This window comes from Vombatus ursinus, unplaced genomic scaffold (genome assembly GCF_900497805.2).
Source record: "Vombatus ursinus unplaced genomic scaffold, bare-nosed wombat genome assembly UNPS02014791.1, whole genome shotgun sequence".
Taxonomy (NCBI): domain Eukaryota; kingdom Metazoa; phylum Chordata; class Mammalia; order Diprotodontia; family Vombatidae; genus Vombatus; species Vombatus ursinus.
The window spans coordinates 17,036,812-17,049,244 of record NW_020954569.1 but is presented as its reverse complement, the minus strand read 5'-3'; positions in this window follow the sequence as shown (position 1 = coordinate 17,049,244).

The window sequence follows — 12,433 nt, the reverse complement described above, 5'->3', positions numbered from 1 at the left end:
CCCTCCCAAACTGTTGCCTCAACAAGAGCCACATTAGTAGCATAGGATTTTTTTTTTTTTCTGGACAAGGTGACTTGATCGCATAAAGGGCATCTACATAAGGACTTAGTTTATGTTTCAACTCCCTGTTAACCATTTCTGGGCTGCACTTTCACCATAACCCTTCTCCTTGGCAGAGAAAATGAAGGCACAATACATGTCTCAGGCCAGATTTGAACTTAAGTTTTCCTGACTTCAGGTCAGCACTCTGTTCCCTGGGAGTCATTGGAGTTTACTAAGGTAAGGGACATGTTCAGATTTGAGCAATAGGAACACTGCTTCAGCAGTTGAGAAATTTGAGGCAGGGACACCAAAGGGAAGGCTACTGCAATTGCCTAGGCAGAAAATAATGAGAAACTGAATCATAGGGGCAGCTATGTGAGTGGAGAGAAGGGAAGATATAGGAGAAATATTGTAAAGGTAGCAACTAGAAGCCTTAGCAACAGAATGGATGTATTGGGGAGTGAGAGTTGAGGAGCCAAGGACAATTCCTTCTATCTTTTGTGTGTGTACATATTTTAAAAATGGAGAATTTAAAAAAAAAACCTATTTGAAAGTTATCAACCATTTCATCCTGAATATCCTGAACATCCAGAATATGATATATCTGTCTCTAAAAAATTCAATAAGATTTGCAACACTAACTAGCCCAGGCCATCCAGATTCCTACATCATTTCTCTACCCATTGTGACACACTGTCTTACCCTAAGTAAGTATACCTATTATTATGATAATTAATATGGTAATATCATTATTATACTATTCATTACATCAAGAACCAATGGTTTTATCAAAGTGGGTGCTTACTCCACCCATGCACATAAATTATAGCTTCTCTATGTACACTTTGGTAGATTGTCTTTGAGGGCTCCTGAGGTTGAAGCATTTATCACTCTATGGCCTAACTAGTGATTAATCTCTCACAGTTCAAATGGTCTTTTATTGTGGCCATTCTCAAAGGTTTTCCCACTTGTTAGTTCTTGTCATACCAAGACTTCCACTGGTACAGTCTTGAAGAACACACTGTTACCTCTATACTCCATTGAGGCAACAGAGTCTGACTTTAATTGAGTCTTACTAATGCAATAAATACATGGGTCTTGATACCTTTACTTCTTATCTATAATCCAATTTGATCTTCAAAGCAGTGAGGTGAGAAATGGAGGTATGCGTGTCCTCAATTTACAGATTAAGAAACTAAATTAGACATTTGGCCAATGTCACACACAATGTTAGCGGTGGAATTTGGACTAAAACTAGCATACAATCCAGTTCTCTGAACCTTTCCATTCAGATTAATCAAGCAGTAGAGGGAAATGTTACCATTTAAAAATATTTCTCATGAGCTAGACTTCAGGGCAAATGTGCTAATAGTCTTTACCTTGGTCTTAGGTTAGACCTACATGGGAGTTCACAAGGAAAATTCCTTCAGGGTATTATAATAAACACATCCCCAGAGTGACACAGTGCTATACTGCATTCTTTCCCACATAAAGCTGCAAAGGAGATTACATTAAACTGTTGGGAAAGGAAGATTCAAAATGACAATGTGAATGGTTTCAATACATAAACATTTCTTAGTTCAGACTCAGTCATAGCTTTGAGTACAAGTAAACTTGAAATATCCCGAGTGATAGAGCTTTCATCTTTTATAACACTAACCAGTGATATAGCTACAGAAATTCAAATGCATGGCAAGATATAGCCTATTTTATTCAGAAGGAATGTTCAAATTAGCCAATGGTGAATGAAAGGCAGTACATGATATCTCATAAAAGAAAATATGGCTATGCTAGTCTATTCTAATTCCAAAGTCTGCTTGTGAAGGTAACTTGCTTTGAGATGTATGTGCTGTAGGGTGGTCGAAAGACTAGTGCCATTCATGCTGTGGACTTTGTGGTGAAAGAAGGGGTGGTGACATGAATCTGTACTTTCACTGCCTTCCTTTGCCTCATCTTGTCACTCAAAAAGGAAGTCTTTAATCAGAGTGATCCAGGCTCTTTAAAAGCAATACAAGGTCATATAGTTTCCAAAGGCCCACCTCGCAGGTGTGCAGCCTGACAAGTTAGTATTGAATGAATAGCAATGAGTTGGCTAGAGTAACATCCCTGTGCCCACAGGATTATTAGTTTAAATCTAGAAGGAATAATTAGACCAATCCACTTAATTTTATGAAGGAGGAAAGAGACTCAGAGAGTTCAGTTACTTGCCCAAGGTCTTGTATTTAAGTAGCAAACCTAGGCTTTTAATCTAGCTTCTGGATCCAAATCAAGGTGTTTTTCTGCAATATCTCCTGGTTTATTGTATAGAAAGCGAGCTAAAAGTTTTATCTACTTCTAGTCAGTTGTACTTTTTTCCATCTCACTCAGAGGAGGAAAGAGGAATAAAAGATGAAAAAAAGAATGATAAGAGAAAAGCAATAATGACCTGTGATTCCCATGTCCTTGTGGATGTCTGCCTATATTTCTTTGTCTTTGATGTGCATTTCTTGTTAAGATAGAAAAGGAAATTGTGCATTCTTTGTAAAGACTGTATGAGAAGTGCACTGATCTGAAAGATAATTTAGTGAATGGGCTCTGAAGTAGTGATGCGAAAAGGAAAGAAATAAAAGGGTGTGAATGTCCCCATGGCTCTCTCATGTGTATAAAAAGCTAAATAGTGAAAAAAAGGAAAGGGAGATTCAAAGGTGTTTCTTTGTAGATTTTTTATATCCTCTCTTGCTTGAATTTGTCCTAAATGACTTATATTGATTTTTTCCTATATATTTATTATCCTAAAAATTATCCAAAAAATATTATAAAAGAAATATAACAATTTTCCCATAATTAGGAATTTCAATTTCTTTTACTTTTCTGATTTGCTCCTCAGCATCCATCTTATTTTTCCCCTAAGTTTAGAAACTTTGGTATACTATAAAAACATATATTCACATTTTTTGTAATGCCCTTTACTGTGGAGGGAGATTTGGTCTAAGCAACTCTACCTTTTCATATTGACTATTGTAGGGATTGGGGAAATGACTGACAAATACCAAAATGACAGTTCATTTTGGAGGGTACAAAAATCTGAATGGCAAGAGCAATTGATTCTCAAGATACCTGAAAGAAGGGAAGATGCAGAATGATTGGCCAAAATCATGGATAGTTTTACTACCAATGTGAGCAAAGGTCATCCAAACTACTGACCAATGTGTCTATTTTGTTGTTTCTGTATTTTTTAAAATTTAACTTATTGTCAAAACAAATATTTATTTTTTATCTCCCTCCCAGTATCCTCTCAATTTTTTAAAAAAAAAGAAAAACAAAATCCTTATAATAAATATACAGAAACAAGCAAAACAAATTGCTGCAAGATACAGAGTGAAATGAGCAAAATAAAGAAAATAACTTACACAACAGAAAAACATTTTAATGAAAAATAGCTTTAAGAACTCACATCAATGCAATGGACTAAACACAATTCCAAAGAACTGATGGTGAGTTCACTCATCTCCTCATAGAGAGGTGACGGATTCAACGTGAACAATAAAATGTATATGTCTTTTAAATCTTGATGTAAATGATCAACACACATACTGAAGGCATTCTTAATGAAAACACAAGAAGCAAATAGGAAAATTTTCAAAGACAGTATTCTGTGCCAGACCACATCTATAATTTCACATCACTGACTAAAAGATAGATTGAATATCCCATTACTTTTCTTGTTTGTAGACTATAAGAATACAAAGAAACATTGATCAAATCAAGCAAAGTGCCATCTGAAAGGTTCTCTTCCAACCAGGTTCTTCTAGCAAAGGTGGTAAATTTATGTAAGATTTCTGGAAAAGTGTAATAAGAGAAAGAATATTGTATGACAATATTTTTATTAGTAGTGCAGAGTTTGTTGCAAAACACACAAGGAAGACCTGTTTACAGCAAAGGTTTGCCACTCTCATAGAAGATGCCAACACATAAAGAATGATACCTGATGGCTGATGAGGACCTCTACAAGCTCCTGTTTAAAGAAAATCTGGTGCTCAGTATATCAGACCTAGGACTCTATGGAGCCTTTTTGATGAGATTCTTTACCACTCTAATTTAGCCTAAAAATCACCCAGAGGGAAATTAAAAAAAACAAACTAACAAACAAATGTTGAAGTTAATAGATAGATTCTCTATTATTTAACAAGTACAAATATAAAATTGAGGACATTACAGTAAGTCTCCAACAGATTGGTTGGAATTTCATCTTAGTATTTATGGGAGGACAGTAATAAAAGCAGTATAGGTAGAGAAAGGAGAGATATGAGTTTTTGTGAAAGCCCATCAGAAGGGGTGTCCACATCAGTGAAATTATAGTTCTGTTGAAGCACTGAAGTGCCATAATATTGATGCCAAAGAGAGTAGAAGCTCAAGTATATTGTAAAAATAAAAAGTCAAGTGGTATTTAGGTATCATGGAGAAAAATCAGTGGATTGTCAATGAAGAAATATGGGTTCCAGACTTAACTGTGACATTTCTAGCTGTGTGTCCTGGAGCAAGACATTTCTTCTCTCTATTCCTCAGTTTTCTCATTGGTAAATTGGGTGTGGTCCTATATACTAGATAATACAGCTAGGTCCTGATTAGCATGAATATCCTGAAGTGAATTAAAAATCAAACTGTTGGCAATTGGTTCCAGCCCAATGGAAATATGCACTGTGAATATATAACAGATAGTGATTTTAAATATTTAGATAGCAATTACACGTATTATTTCACCTGATCCTCACAAAGACCCTACTGTGAAGGTGATGATGATGAAGATGAAAAAATAATAATAATAGTATATATATATGCATATATATACACACACATATATATACATACATATATATTGCTTTAAGGTTTGCAAAGCTCTTTACAAATATTATTTCATCTAAGCATAAAAAAATCTGGAAGGTAGGTGCTTTTATTATCTCCATTTTACAGATGAAGAAATCAAGGCCAACAAAGGTTAAATGACTTTCCCAGGATCACAGAGTTATTAAGTGTCTGCAAATTTAAAAACTATGACTTCCTCACTCCAGGCCCAGAGCTCTATGTAATGTGCCACATAGCTACCAATGTAGTACAAAAATTAGTATTCCTATTTTACAGAAGGAGAACCAGAGGTACAGAGAAGTGAATTGACTTATCTAAGGTCATATAAAGCTACTAAATTGAAATTTGAACCCAAGTCTTTTGATTTTAAATTCAGTTTTCTTTCCTCTTGAAAAAGTATCAGCAACAAAGTGCCAAATATACCTTCTTATTTTTGTGTTGGTCCACTGAACAAAGTAGCAAGATTTGGTTCTAAGGTCATGGTTTGCTTATCCCTGTTATAGACCACTGGATGGATTGCAGAGATTCATGGATTTAGTTAAGGACAAAAACATCTTTATTTTCACTAACTTCCAAACACAGTTTTGATGGAACCATTCTAATTAACTTGAGATTATTAAATTTTAGTTTTCCATACCAATGACAATGCAAAAGAAAATATTTCAAAGAGCTATACAAAATCACAAGAAAATTAATCTGGAAGAACACAAGTTCGATAATATCAAGGGAACCAATGAAAAAAATGTGAACATGGCTTAGCAGTACCAGATCACAAACTGTATTACACAGCAGTAACCATCAAAACAATTTGGTACTGACTAAGAAATAGAGTGGTGGATCAGTGGAATAGATTAGATACATAATAAACAGTAATAAATGAACATAATAATCCAGTGTTTAATAAATGCAAAGATCCAAGATTTTGGGACAAATCACTATTTGACAAAAATTGCTGGGGATACTGGAAAGCAATTTGGCAGAAACTAGGTATGGACCAATATCTCATACCATATAGTGAGATAGATCAAATATGGGTACACAATTGAGACATAGAGGGAGTTATGATAAGGGAGCAAATTAGGAGATCATGGAATATTTTAGCTGTCAGATTTATGGATAAGAGAAGATTTTATGACCAAAGAAGAGATAGAGAGCATTATAGGACGCAAAATGGATAATTTTGATTACATCAAATTAAAAAGGTTTTGCATAAACAAAACCAATGCATCCAAGATTAGAAAGAAAGCAAAACACTAGGGGAAATTTTCAAAGCAGGTTTCTCTCATAAAGGCCTCATTTCTCCAATATTTAGAGATGTGAGTTAAATTTATAAGACTAGGAGTTATGCCTTAATTGATAAATGGTCAAAGGACATGAACATCCAGTTTTCAAAAGAAATTAAAGCTATCTGTAGTCATATAAAATGCTCTAAATTGCTATTGTTTAGAGAAAAACAAATTAAAACTCTGAGGTACCACCTCACTCCTATCAGATTGGCTAACATGACAGAAAAGGAAAATAATGAATGTTGGAGGTGATATGGAAAAATTTGGACACTAATGCATTGTTGGTGGAGTTGGGAACTGATCCAACCATTCTGGAGAACAATTTGGCACTACGTCCAGAGGGCTCTAAAGCTGTGCATACCCTCTGATCCAGCAATACCACTAGTAAGTCTGTACCTCAAGAGATCAATGTAAAAGAGAAAAGGACCTATATGTACAAAATATTTATATCAGCTCTTGTGGTGGCAAAGAAGTGAAAATTGAGATGTTCGTCAATTGGGAAATAGAAGAACAAGTTATGGTATATGATTGTCATGGAATATTATTGTGATAATAATGAGTAGGATGCTTTCAGAATAACCTGAGAAGTCTTATATGGACTGATGCAAAGTAAAGTGAGCAAAAGAAGGAGAATATTATAAAACATAACAAAAATATTGTACAATGATCAATGACTGAATGACTTAGTTATTCTCAGTAACACATGATACAAGATAATCAAACTAAATTTTGAACTAAAAATGACACTCATTTTCTGAATAGGAAAGCAGGTTAGCATAGAGATATGCAAATATGTATATAGATTCTCTATGAAGATTTTATAGAAAACTTTTCATGAATTAATAAGAAATTATGGAAAGGTTGTCATCTGAGCCAATGGGAACGATATCCCCACCAATGGGGGGGTAGACATCACAATATAAGTTCTTTGTCTTCTTTTTGGAGACAGCACAAAATTCCTAATAAATTTCTGGTTATAGTATAAAGTGTAGAAAGTGAAGTTCAAAGCAAAAAATGGAACAATAGGTACCACATTATGTCTTTCATCAACTTCTGATGTGATTATTATTTTGAAATTACCCAAATAGGATCATCGCTCCCCAGTTTCCATGCAAGGAATCCAGTCCTAAGCAATCAATTTCAGAGCTGCAGAACCAGTGTGATTCACAATATAGGGCTATATTATATTAAAGATGACTGATTTTGTTTGTAGCAGACTGGGGAAGTTCTCCTGTCCTTACAAATATCACAAAAAAATTTTTGCTCCTGAGATGACAAAATATCCTTATAGACAAACTATGTCACTTCATGACTTGGTATGTCCAAATGACCCAATAAAGGTGCCAAGTGCAGTGCTTAGGAGTCTGTCGCAAGTAGTTCAATGGAAAGACTGCTGGATTGAGAATCAAAGGGCATGGGTTGGAATAACTATTTACAACCATTTGACTTTAAGGAAGTCACCAAATTTCTGTGTTCCTTAGTTTCTCCATTTATAAAGTAAGGGGTTTGAATGTTTCTTTAATGAAATCCTCTTTCAGCTCTAAATCTATTAGCTTAGATGTCTCTTTCTCTCTTTCTCTCTCTTTCTTTCTCTGTCTGTCTCTCTGTCTCTGTCTCTCTGTCTCTCTCTCCTTCCCCACACACATATATGCAGAATTTTCTAGTTTAACCTCATTTTAAAAATGTAAGAACTGAAAAACAGAGAAGTTTGGTGACTTGTCCAAAGTTGCATATATAATGAGTTAATGAGGCAGAATTTGAATTCACATTTTCAGGCTCCAGATCCAGTGACCCACCCATTATTATGTTTTGCTTTTCTTTCTTGAGAAAAAATACTTTTCAGGGAGCTCCAATCTACTTTATATTCCTTTGGGCAGAGCACTAGCAGGTATGGGTATGATTCTCTTTGTGGACAGAAGTAGAAGAGGGAGGGAGAGAAGGGAGGGAGAGAAAGAAAGAGAAAAGGAGGGAAATGAAGGAAAGAACAAAGAAAAGGAAGGAAGGAAGGAAAGAGGGAAGGAGTTAGTTGTGTTGTCAAACTGGAACATGCCAGTTGGGTCCCCAGTGGGGCAGTTACTACTACTCACAGATTGTTACCTGCAAGTCATAATATCACTTTCCTGATGTCATGGTCCTTTTCAAGAACAAAGGAAAAACAGCAACAACAAGTAGTGAAAGGGCCAGAGGAGTTTCGAGAGTCCAGTTTAGAGAGTGTGGAGCTAAATTACTTCAAGGTAAAGAGTTCCCTTTAAGAACCCTTTACAGTAAATTCCAATTTTTCTTTCTACCCAAAGGACCCAGTTTTGCATACAAAAGACTGAAAGAACATTATATATGTATGTGTGTGTATGAATGTATGTATGTGTTGTGTGTATGTATGTATGGGGGTGGGGGAGAGAGAGAGAGAGAGAGAGAGAGAGGGCATTCTGGTGAGAAGAGCTTCTGGAGCAGGTAGAGGGAATATGTTGCCAAAAAAGTCCTCCTCTTGTTTCTCCAGTTTTCTTCTGGCTTTCTACCATCTATTTGCATAGTTGGAACTCTTTAGATCCTCCTACTCCCATCTGTTTAATATTATTTGGTTTTTCTATCTAGATCTTACAACTTTATCCTCTAACATTCAAAGCCACTATTTCTGGAGCCTTCTTTCCAAATGACAAGGTGCCCTAGGAAGGTCCTGAACCCCAGGCCAATGAGGTACTACATTATCTTGCTACTTCTCTTCCCACCGAAAAAAGAAAAAAAATGAATGTAAATAAAGACATTTTGACATAATGGCAATATAGTATACATATAATATATAGTGCATATAAAGCATATTCCCTATAAAAAAATCCTTTAAGGTAACCAGCGCAAGCATTTCATAGGTTGCCTTGGCCATCATATGAAAAGTTAGAAGACTGGTTCTAGAAGAACCAGTTCATTAACTAGTTTTCCACATGGAAGATTTCTAGGAGGTAGAAGTAGATAAGATTCATATAGATAAGGAAGTGGGTCAGTGGAGAGAATACCCACTACAGTAGATCACTGAAATATAAAAGAAGTGCAAGTATAGTTACACACATTTTACAATGAGAAAATTGAGACTCAGAGAAATTATGTGATTTTTTCAAGGTCCCACAGCTAATAAATGACAGGGTCAGATTCAAACCCTGGTCTTATGACTAGAAAACTAGTGATTTTACTAGTATATCAAGCTGCCTCTTAGGATGTTGGTAAGTATCATATTTTGTGCCTGGTGGCCACTTCTTACTTATGAGGGTGATTCCTTAGTCAGTATATAATCATTGCTATATTGTACATTGAAGGAAAAGGCATGCATGTAGTTCTTTTTGGTTGTTTTCACTTTAGCTGTGCTGCCTTCACACAACAAAAAAGTTGGGAGAGGTTGTGATCAAACTACTCATTGAGACTTGTTTATTCTGAGTACCTGCTTTCTGTCTCTCCTTAAGCCTGTGAAACCTGGCTTCCATTCCTGCCTTCCATTGAAACTGCTCTCCTAATGATCACCCTGTTCTTTTAATCACCAAATTCAATGACCTTTTATCATTCCTTGTTATTTATCCCTTCTCTGGCATTTCATAAAGCTGATCATCCTTTCCTATGTGAAACTCTCTCCCCTTGGTGTCCTAGACCATTGCAGCTGCTTTTTACAACCTAGAGAATTCCTCATCCTTCTTTTCCTTGTTGTTTTCATCATCATCATCAACAACAACAACAATCATTATTAAGCAGCTACTGAGTGTCACAGTACTAGGATCTGCGCTAGGCCCTGAAGATACAAAGAAAGGCAAAAATATAATCCTTGCCCTGAATGAGCTCACATTCTAAGGGTTGAAAAATATGCAAAAAACTATATAAATGTGATCTATATTTACGTATAGATAACTATACAGATATCTATATCTTTACTGGGTGAATTGGAGGTAATCTCAAAGAGCAGACAAGAAATGGAAGTGGGAGTAGGGACAACCAGGTGGCTCAGAGGAGAAAGCCCTGGCACTGGAGTCAGGAACACCTGAGATGAAATCTGTCTTCAAAGATTTGCCAGCTGTGAATCCCCTGGGAAAGTCATCAAACCTTTGTCTGTCTCATTTATCTTAACTGTGTAATGGGGATCAATAATAGCTTCTGCTTCCTAGGTTGAGGATCACATAGGATAATATTTGTAAAGTGCTTAGCACAGGGTCTGGCACATGTGTAGTGGTATTAGTAGTAGCAATAGTAGTAGTAGTGGTGGTGGTGGTGGTGGTGATGGTCGTGGTAGTGGTTGCATATATTATGTATGTATGTATGTATGTATGTATTAGTAGCTAACAATATATTAGCTAGTAGTAGTAGTAGTAGTAGTAGTAGTAACACTATGCTGCTACTACTACTATTAGTATGGGGAGGGGGGATAAGGAGACAAAAGCAAAACAGTCAATATTGCTAAAAGCAATGACTGTTTTTTATGGGTGCTTTTTTATTTTATACTAGGGAGGGCAATTAATTTGGAATTAATCTATATAGGTACTCTTAGATTCAATGATATTGCTTTCCTAAGCCATTCCAGAAACAAGACTCTTGATCTCTTGGTTCTCTGCATTTTCTCTGACTATCCCCATGCCTGGAATGTTCTCTCTCCTCAACTCCTCCTACCTACTTCCCTGGTTTCCCTTAAGTTGGAACCAACATTCTACAACCGAAATTCCATATTTTATAGGAAGTCTTTCCCAACTCCTTTTAATTCTCTTGTCTTCCCTCTGTTAATTATTTCCTTTTATCCCTTATATAGCTTGTTTTGTATATATTTGTTTTGAATATTATTTCCTTATTAGATTTTAAGCTCCTTGAGGGCAGGAACTCTTTTTGTAACCCTAGAAGTTAGCACAGTGCTTGGCACACAGTAGGCATTTAATAAATGTTTATTAATTGAATTGACAAGTAGGGTATGGCATGAGGTATAGATCATTTTTAAAGCCTCCTAGGTAATTAGGACAAAACCAATTATCTAGAAGAACAAGCTATTTTGGGGAGGGGGGTGTCAGGGGGTTGGTATGGAGGCAGGTATCAGATGAGATGTCTTGAGACAAAGTTGGGAATTGGATGAGGTGTGATGGTGGATGGATGAGGAGGTGATTTCCAGATGCTTTAATCTCTCCAGTTCTTGGTGTGGGTGTGGATGTGGGTGGTATACTTCTGTTAATCCCAAACAACAAAGACACTCAGTAAGTGATATAATGTTGGATGTGTCAGAGTGATGGAATAACTCTGGTCAAAGTACTGACCTTTTCTAAGTCTCTTCAAATAAAATATGCATATAATAATACTTAAGACATTTTCTTCACAGTATTGTTGGAAGAAAAGTGTTATATAGGCCATACCTAAATATGAGGTTTTGTATTTTTCTCTTTCTCCATGTTCACTCCCTGAGAAAAGTGAAACAATTCAGATTTTCACTTGCCACCCTCCTTAGTACTGCTTAAACGATTGCAATTCCATTCTTCTCATCCTCTGTGGTACTATCAAGAAATTAAGCTCATATCTAAAACACCTTTGAAATTTGAGCACAAAAAAGAAAAGAAAAGAAAAGAAAAGAAAAGAAATCCAGACAAATTGTTAGGTCCCAGGATTGTGATCTCCCACCCAATTCAGTCAGGATGGTGATCACACCAGTGGAAATGAAAAAAACCTTAAACAAGGACTTCGAATGCCTGTATCTTATTATCTCATTCTTTAAGACACTACTTTACTTCCTAGGACACTATTCAACATATTTAAAACCATAGGCTTTGTTTCCCCACCTCCAAAAAAATTAATCCTTCCTCTTGACTCCCTTATCTTAGTTTTTTTATTTTATTTATTTTATTCTGAACTTAAGAAATAAAACAAGCATTTCCATAACAAAGTAAAATAGAAAAAAAGATGATTATACATGAAATTGCAAATCTATTATGTACAACTTTCTATTCCTTTTAAATACATAATAAAGTTACTATGTAATTTTCTTTTATCTTCCATTTTTTCTTCCCTCCCCCCAAGATGGCTACCATTAGATACAAATATGTATGTATGTGTATGTATATGTAAAACCACTCTATACATACTTCTATTTATCAGTTCGTCCTCTGGATGCAGATCTTTGTTAACTTTACCATCATTCTCTCAGTGCTCAGGCTTAAGATCTCAGTCATCAACTTTCTCTCACTACTCACTGCCAATCTAGCTCTGTCCCTCAATCTTTTCCAGAGCTCTCACTGACATAGGATTTAGATCTGAGAAAG